Genomic DNA, 9,379 nt, shown 5'->3' on the forward strand with positions numbered 1-9,379 from the left:
AACTCCCGGCGGGCTGGGCCTCAGCAGGCCGCCTCCCTTGCAGCTCCCCTCCCCGCTCCCGGAAGAGGCAGCGAAAGCGCGTCCTTCTTCCCGCTAACGGGAACGCCAAAGTCAGAATATCGGAGAAACGGTAACAGGAATTGCAGCCATTAAAAATGCAAAGAGATTTAGCAGCCTTCCCCTTGTTCTCAGGCTTGAATGATCGTACCAGCAGCAAGAAGAGGATACGACCTAATGACGGGCTGGGCGACCTGACAGGGCCACGGCCTTTGCTCTAGCGAGTCTTGAGTTTAAAAAGTTATGTTAAAAGATCAATATCGATGGTGTAAAAAACGAGCCCCACCGCCCCTTGTTTCATGTGTTCTCCAAAGGCTCAGAGAAAGAGAAGGGACGAAGAAGAGGCAGCAGGAACTTAAGGGAGAACAGCTGCAGGAGAAAAGCTGACCCAGGGCCTAACTGAAAGTAAAACTTGGTATTGGAAGAGGCTGAGGACTGGAAAAAGGATACAACGTATGGGATCTGAGAGGAGGCCTTCAACGGGAATCTAAAAAATGATGGGGTTGAGTGGTTATGAGGATAAAACCTCTCACTGAGTAAGGACAGAAACTGGATGAGGGTTAAAGTCCACCTTGGAGATCCAGGAAGTGAAGTAGGACTAAAAAGCACACAGTAAAATGATTTGAACTGTCAACATCATTCTACTCTGATTTTCATTGTTGTTTAAGATTGTTGGATGTGTACGTGTCTGTACTGACTTGCATTTCTAGCTAAAAAACAGGAACATCAATTTTATTACTGTTTATTATTTATCATGGTCATTTTCTAAAGTATCTACCCACATAGAAGGAAAATGGCTCCATCCACAAAGAAGAGGCAGGCCCAAGGAGGTGCCCCAAAGTTTACAAAAACTTAACTTTAGAAAAACTCTAAAATGGAATATTCTGCAACAGCTCAGTGAGGAATTAGCATGTACCGACAGTTGTTTGGGGCCAAAATACAGGTTATTCTGAAAGAGGCACAACTAGCTGGAACCCTGAATGCATTCTGTATTACAATCCACAAGTTCTAGCTAATGTAAAAGTTACTAATCTGCTTTTGATAGGATAATGAATCACATCATGATGCTAAATCACGGTTATACTATTGTGTCAACTTCCATAGTGGCTGGGTGCTCACATTACAATTTGTTGGCTTATTGAATAAACTAAAATTGACTGGGATTGAGCAATTTGCTGAGCAATAAATAATTATTTACAGTCACAGCAACTGAGTTTATGCAACATACTAAACCCAAAGTAAACCAGTCACATTTTGGTTTAGAATTACGTGTGACCCATTACATGTAAGCCCAATCATTATTCAGTAAGCCCTGACTAAAATAAACCATAACTTAGTACTTTATGCAAATTCAATCATTTTTATGATTCTTATAGGCAGTCAAGAATTATCTGTCAATCTATCTTTATTCAGCAAGTCTAAATGCTACAGAACATAAACATCCATAACAAAGCACTATGACCTCAGAACAATGATGTGTTTACATAAGCAATGTAATGTACCTCCATCACAACATGACTGTCATTATTCCATGCAAAGCTCTTAGATTCAGTCCCTAGTGTCTCTAGAAAGGTTTGTTCAAACAATATTCCTGAGTACAAATTTGGAATCATTACTGATCAGTATAGTAAGTACTGGGCTAGGTGAATTGGTGATCTGAGTTTGTACAAGGTACAGTAGATTCCTAACAGAAATGCTACTGTATGATTAAGTAAACAGTTTGCTCCACCATTGGAAACTGCCAGTGCTAAGACATCAGTGTAACCACAAATCACATTATTCAAGAAATTTCTGATTACAATATAGTACACTACAGCTAGCATGTTTAATACTTTTCTATTGCCATATTTCCAGTCAAAACTTCCCCTTCCCAAATTGGTATGTTCGCCACCTTGAGTTATTTATAACGATAATAAAGGTGGGATAATAAATAGAAGTGTAACTATCAGCGTTTTCATCCATCATGGGAATTTTCAATATATCTGAAGATACCAGGTTGGGAAAGGCTGATCTATACAGATTGGCAGCAGTTGTCAGACAAGCAACATTCTAACCTCACTTGAAGATGATGATCTTGTCCACTAGCTCAGTTTCTCCATTATGCCATTGAAAAAAAAACAGTGATTTATTTTGCTACAAATGGCCAGACACCAGCTTGAGCCAGTGAGTCAAAATATGAACTGAACATGAAAAAACCAAGTCCAGAGTCTTGTCTACCTGGATATGTAATGCGAGATTGTGGATACTTATCATTCAGTTGCTCGCAGTCCCAGCTCCCAATGCATAAAATAAGAACTAAACATTACCCAATTACGTACTCATAAAATTTGCCCTTTGTGTTGTGCACTTCCCTACTCAAATCCTACATCATTGGCTGAAGGAGGGGTGGCAAAGAAAGAAAAATACTTGATGCCGTACCAGGAGTTTCATTTCTGCACACTGCTTGAGAAAAGAGGGAAGTTAAATACAAAACAGCTCTTTTCAGCAACAGCCCTAAATTTTCAGTAAAGTTTAATTCAGAATTTTCCAACCTGCTGCACTCCAGATGTGCTGAACTTTAATTCCCAAAATTTCCAGCCAGTATAGGTATCATAGGAAATTATCTTTCTTAATCTGGAAGGAAACAAGCTGGGAAAGGCTGGTCTAGTATAAATCATTGGGTTGGTATGAGAATAGATAAAAACAAGATAAATAGGGCCAGTTTTAAAAATCTGACATGTCTATAAGCAGGGAAATACACTGGTCAATCCATAATTAGAAAATCATTAATGAAACATCAGATAGATGTTCAAATTTACTGACGATAATACAGAAGACTTCAGTTGGTATTGGTCAAATTTGGCACAAAGCATACACTAAGACTTAATTCAGGAAACAATTTTATTCATTGAGCAAGAAACCAGCGTGAAATGATTATCAGATTTGTTTACTGCAAGTTAATGGTACAGCTGCTGAAGTACAAGTTCCAGCTTGCTAATCTTTTTAAAAGAGTGAGAAAGAGAGAATGCATAATGCAAAAGTACTCAAGTAGTCATTTGTATGTAGATTAAATCTAAATCTCACTCAAACTTTGTGGAAATCTCATAGAGTGGCTGGTTTATGACTTACTTTGTTTTTGCATTTCTGAATGGTGGGGGCCTGTTTTAATATGAAGGGGAAGAGTCGACACTCAACACATGTCTGTTAATTATTTGCTATGATTATTGAGAGCTAATACATATTAACCGGGGGCAAATTATTATTTATATATTATTATTTCCTCAGTTTTTACCCTTTTCTCTTAGCATAAGTCAGACCGTTAAGTCAAATGGAATGACAAATAATAGTAATGACACTAAAGACAGTGTAAGGTTCCACAAGTAAAATAGCTTTATGACTCAGAAAAAGTGTATTTGAAAGACAGAAGCTTAACTCCTTCAACAAGGAAATGCTTTTGCAGTCTATTTCTAGAATAGTCTTCCACAAACTGAAGCAGGGTCTTTTATGGGGGAGTGGTGAAGAAAGGGAAAATGGCAGCAATGGCTAACTGAAGCCCCGCCCTTTTTTGGTTGACTCACATAGACGCTACTCATTCTGATACTGTAGAGGGAAGAAGGAATGGCCTTGAGGGACAGGAGAAAGAGCCACTACCAAGACAACAATCAGATAAAAGGACTGAGTCTGAGGCAGGAATGTAACCTGAGTAAATGTCTCTGACAAGACCCTCCCTCATTCTCACAAAGATGGTGGGGGGGAGCACATTCAGATTCTGTTATTGTAGCTTTGCAATAAAAGTAGTATTAACCTACATGATACTGGATTCCTAATCTGATCTACCTTGAAGGGCTGACAGATACCAAGAGATAGTGCAGAGGAAGAAAAGTTTTGCAAACTCAAGTCATATTTAATACTTTCAAAAAGTCATGGAATTCCATCTCTCTCTAAAAAACAACAACAAGCCAATGAAGACTAAAGGCATAGAGAACAATATGGAATGTTGCTTTTAATGAAAAAATGTAGAGCTGGATATGGGAGGGGGAATTGCTGGAATCTTGAACAGGGAGCATTTATGTTGCAGTATTTTGTTGTATACCATACTGGTTAATATTAAATATGCTGTGTGATGTTGATTTGCTCACATTTGTTCCTACAGGCTCTAAACTCAATTGATCTTGACTTTAGTCTCTGAAGCTCTATACACTAGTAGAAGGAAGTCCTTGGCCTAAGGTTTTCACAAACATACAAATCGCATTTAATAAAAGTCCAAAAGTCCCACCATGAACACAGCTCCTACAGGGTGGCAACAATATCTCAAGATTCTTATGAATGATTTTCCGCAAATCTTGGTTTTCCCCACTGTGTCACTGTGACATCTATTGACTTTACTAATCTCCTATGTGGGATGTTAGAATATCCCAGTGGTATTGAGACTTTCCTTTTAGATCAGTTAGGAGACCTTTAGTCTGGCAAGATTCTGTATGTGGCAAGAACAATAAAGAAACTAGAGTTGCAAACCCGACTCAGCATGGTTTCTTCGCCAATTCTCCTGACATTAGAGCAAAATTAAATCTAAATTAAGTTTAGAGCAGCCTTTGTCAACCTTTTGACTTTGGAGAAACCATTGAAATATTTTTCAGGTCTCAGGGAACCCCTGCACATTCAGGCTCAAATACAGGCCACAAGTTACAATGAGAAGTTGCCTGAATTTGAAATAATTTTTTAAATAAATTGTGGTCTCCCAGGGATGGAGATGGCACAAGAACATGGCGGCCGCAAGTAAACGCCAAGCAAGCACTCTGGGGTGTGGGCTCTAATTTTGAATTTTAGACTTTACCCTGGCCCACTGGTTTGTCTGTTGAGGTTGGGGTGTTCGTAACCCCTTACCTTGTGGGCTGGTATGGGTCTGGGGGAGCCCCCTGGACGGAGCGACGGTGAAGGCTGGTGGGTCCTGGCAGGGCGCGGAGCTGGGACGACCCAGGACCGGAGTGGGAGCTGGAGCAGAGTGGAGAGTTGTGGAGGCTGGAGCGGCTGGAGCTGTTCGTGGCTGGAACTGCTGCCGGGGCTGCTGCTGCTGGGGCCCCCCCAAGCGATGGGGGAGTGCCTTGCTGGGCTGTGCTGGGCCTCGGCGGCGCCGGGTCCCAGCGGATGCAGACACCGGCAGCACGGTGGACCTGGCAGCGACTGGACCTGGGGGATATCCACAGTGCAACGGGCCTCGTGGGCATTGGAGGCGCGGCTGGAGCTATGGCAGGGAAGCGTGCTGAAGCCCCCCGAACGAGTTGGGGTGGCAGTTGTGGAGAACGGTGGATGCTGCGAATACCAGCAGCGCTGCGGGCCTTGGGTGAGTCGCCGATAGAAGGAACCACCTGGCTGCGAAAAACTGCTCCCAGGGCCTTGGCCAGAGCTCTCCAGATAACATGGAGGGCATCGGCCCAACTCAACTGGTGTGAACATCGATGGTGCATGGGGGTCCAGCGACCCATAGAAGATCTAGACTCCCCAGTAGAAGAACTGGTCTGCGGGTGTTGATTTTTGTTTTAAGAGCTGAGACCTCAGGACTTATTGTGGATCACCCACCATTCTTTTAGTTATCAACAGCCTGTCAGTTCTGTTGAGATTCCTCCAAGTTGAATGAGGTACTCCCTCCCACGTGTGAGAGGCGGGAAAGGGAGTACAGGTTATTGATTGGGAAGGACTGTATGGGAATACTCACCTCCTGAGTGGGAGACGGGGGCGAGGAGTAGTGGTTGTGTGCCCCCCCAACTAGTGAGAGAAGCCAAGGGGGACACAGTGAATGAGTGGGTGAGTGATGGTGAGGCCCTGACAATGCCGAGAGCCTGGGCTGGTGCGTTTGAAGGGCCCTCCATCGCGTTGTGATTGAGTGAGCGTATGAGGGGGTGAGTGATTGTATGCTTCGATGGAGGAATCTCTATTTTTAACCAGGGGTCTTTGGAGTCCAGGATTGGGGGCGAATGGATTACAAGCCTCGGGGGATTGTAGGGCGGGACAGAGGATCGAGGTGGTGATGGGCCAGGGACGTTATGACGGGAGCCGGAGGGCGGGCCATCTACGGGGAAGACGCCCCCGATGTTTACTACTAGTGGTGTGTTCCGGCCCTCTGTGCTCAAACCCAGACCCTGGTCAGCAGACCCATGAAGGCCCTGATCTACGGCTGCTGCTTTGTAATGCCAGGACTGTTAACAACAAGGCCCCCCTCATTTGCGACTTGATCGCAGACAGGGGGGCAGATCTGGCATGTATTACTGAAACCTGGCTGGGCCCGGAGGGAGGCATCCCTCTTTCAAAGATGTGCCCAGCCAGGTTTCGAGTATGGCACCAGGCGAGATCTCGGGGCAGGAGAGGTGGGGTGGCTGTCATCATCTGGGAATCTCTTGTGGCCTTCAGGGGCCATGCTCCACAAGTGACTGGGTGTGAGACCCTGTTTTTCAAGTTGGGTTCTCAGGAACAGTTGGGGGTGTTGCTAGTGTACCAGCCTCCCTGCTGCATAGCAACCTCCCTGCCTGAGCTGCTGGAGGCCGTCTCGGGGTTGGTGGTGGAGTTCCCCAAGCTTATGGTTCTGGGGGACTTCACCCTGCCATCCCTGGGATGGACCTCGGAGGCAGCTCAGGAGTTCATGACCATCATGGCGGCCATGGACCTGATTCAGATCATTCGAGACCCAACTCAGGACAGTGGCCTCACCCCAGATTTAGTTTTCTTGTCGGAGCAGTGGCAACGTGATCTGAGGGGAGAGTTACAGCTATCCCCACTGTCATGGTCAGATCACGCCCTGGTGAGCCTGAGATTCTCCTATGCCGCCCCCTCTGCAGGGAGGCAGGACCTATTCGATTGGTCTGCCCCCAGCGACTAATGGACCCAGCAGGGTTTCAGAGGGAGCTGGGGGTTATACCCGGGGATCTGCTGCATGGTCCAGCGGAGGCCCTGGCTGCCGCCTGGAATAGGGAGGCAGCTGGGGCCTTAGACAGGATCGCACCTGTGCGGCCTCTCTTATCCCATCGAACCTGACACTCCCCATGGTTCACGGAGGAGCTGAGGGTTCTGAAGAGGACTAAGAGACACCTAGAGCACCACTGGAGGAAGACAAAGACCGAATCTGACCGAACACAAGCTAGAGCGGCTATTAAGGCCTACCTTGAAATGCCAGTATTTCTCCTCTCTTACTGCATCCACAGAATGCTGCCCGGCGGCCCTGTTCAAGATTACCTGATCCCTTCTGGGGAAAGGGGACCTAGAGATCCATCTTCAGGGCTGAGCTGAGGAGTTTTCCAGGCATCTGCAGGATAAAATCGCTCAGATCCACTCCAAGTTGGACTCTGAGCATGAGGCAGTATCTGGGGAGATACCCAGGGAACGTTCTTGCCTTGTTATCTGGGAACAGTCTGATCCTGTTGGGCCTGAGGAAGTGGACAGGATCCTCCGGACTGTAAACACCACCACTTGCCAATTAGATCCATGCCCCTCCTGGCTGGTGAAGGCAGCTCAGGAGGGGACATGTGGTTGGGTCCAGGCGATGATAAATGCATCCTTGAGAGAGGGGGTATTTCCGGTAGCCTTCAAGGAGGCACTAGTGCGCCCCCTCCTCAAGAAACCATCGCTGGACCCCAGCATACTGGATAATTTTCGCCCAGTCTCCCACCTCCCTTTTTGGGGGAAAGTAGTTGAGAAAGTGGTGGCGTTGCAGCTCCAGAGGATCCTGGATGAAACAGATTATCTAGACCCCTTTCAGTCAGGTTTAAGACCCGGTTATGGGACGGAAACTGCATTGGTCGCACTTATGGATGATCTCTGGCGGGAGCAGTATGGAGGCAGTGCATCCATCCTGGCTCTTCTTGACCTCTCAGCGGCTTTCGATACCATCAACCATGGTATCCTTTTGGGTCGGCTCAGGGAGTTGAGGGTGGGTGGCATAGTCTTGCGCTGGTTTGCCTCCTTCCTCCAGGGCCAGTCCCAGTCAGTGTTGATAGGGGAGGAGAGATTGGCCCCACGGCCCCTTCTTTGTGGGGTGCCGCAGGGATCAGTACTCTCCCCTTTCCTTTTTAACATCTACATGAAACCGCTGGGTGAGATCATTTGTCACCATGGGATGAGGTATCATCAGTATGCTGATGATACTCAGTTGTACATCTCCATCCCGGGTGAAGTAAGTGACGCCGTGACCACCCTTTCTGAGTGTCTGGGGGCTGTAGGGGCCTGGATGGGGAACAACAGGCTTCGGCTGAACCCTAGTAAGACGGAGTGGCTGTGGATTAATGGCACCTTGTGTCCCAGGAACTTGTCATCTTTAGTGCTGGATGGGGTCGCACTGCCCCAGACAGATCCGGTGCGTAACTTGGGGGTCCTCTTGGACTCACGACTCCTGCTCGAAGAGCAGCTGGCAGTCATGGCCAGGAGGGCCTTTGCGCAACTTCATGTTGTGCGCCAGTTACGCCCTTTCCTGGACCGAGAGGCCCTCCGAACAGTCACTCATGCCCTGGTTATCTCCCATATAGATTACTGTAATGCGCTCTACATGGGGCTACCCTTGAAAAATATCCGGAAGCTACAGCTGGTCCAGAATGCAGCCGCACAGACAATCTTGGGTGCTCCAAGATTTACACACATAACACCTCTGTTCCGTGAGCTGCACTGAGTCCCAGTTTGCTTCTGGGTCCAATTCAAGGTGTTGGTTGTCACCTTTAAAGCCCTACATGGCATGGGACCAGGATATCTGAGGGACCGTCTCATCCCTATTACATCGACCCGCCCCATCCGGTCATGCAGGGAGGGCATGTTACAGGCCCCATCTATAAAAGAATTCCATCTAGCGGGGTCTCGGAAGCGTGCCTTCTCTGCTATAGCTCCCGCCCTTTGGAACATCCTTCCCCCAGAGGTGAGACAAGCCCCCTCGCTCCTGGACTTCCACAAAAGATTAAAGACCTGGTTTTGTAGACAGGCTTGGAATGGGAGGGCAAATAATTACACCTGGGGATGGCTACCACCGTGAGGTGATCTGGAGGGACCTACCACACTGAAGGTCTGATTAAGATCTCTTCGCCATGCAGATTTTATTATATTTATATTTTTATTGTATTTTAATTGTAATGGTTTTATATTTTAATCTTGTTTTATTGTAAGCCGCCCAGAGTCCCCCTGTTGGGGAGAGATGGGCAGTGAATAAATTTATAAATAAATAAACCCCTAGTGACCTCTCACAGAATCCTAGGGTTCCATGGAACCCTGGTTGAGAAACCCTGGTTTAGAGGATGACTTAATTTTCAGTGCAGGAATAATACTAGTAAAAACAGAGTCTTTTATTAACCCAGTAATCTTTACCATTAAGCAT

Source organism: Candoia aspera, chromosome 1 (genome assembly GCF_035149785.1).
Source record: "Candoia aspera isolate rCanAsp1 chromosome 1, rCanAsp1.hap2, whole genome shotgun sequence".
NCBI lineage: Eukaryota > Metazoa > Chordata > Lepidosauria > Squamata > Boidae > Candoia > Candoia aspera.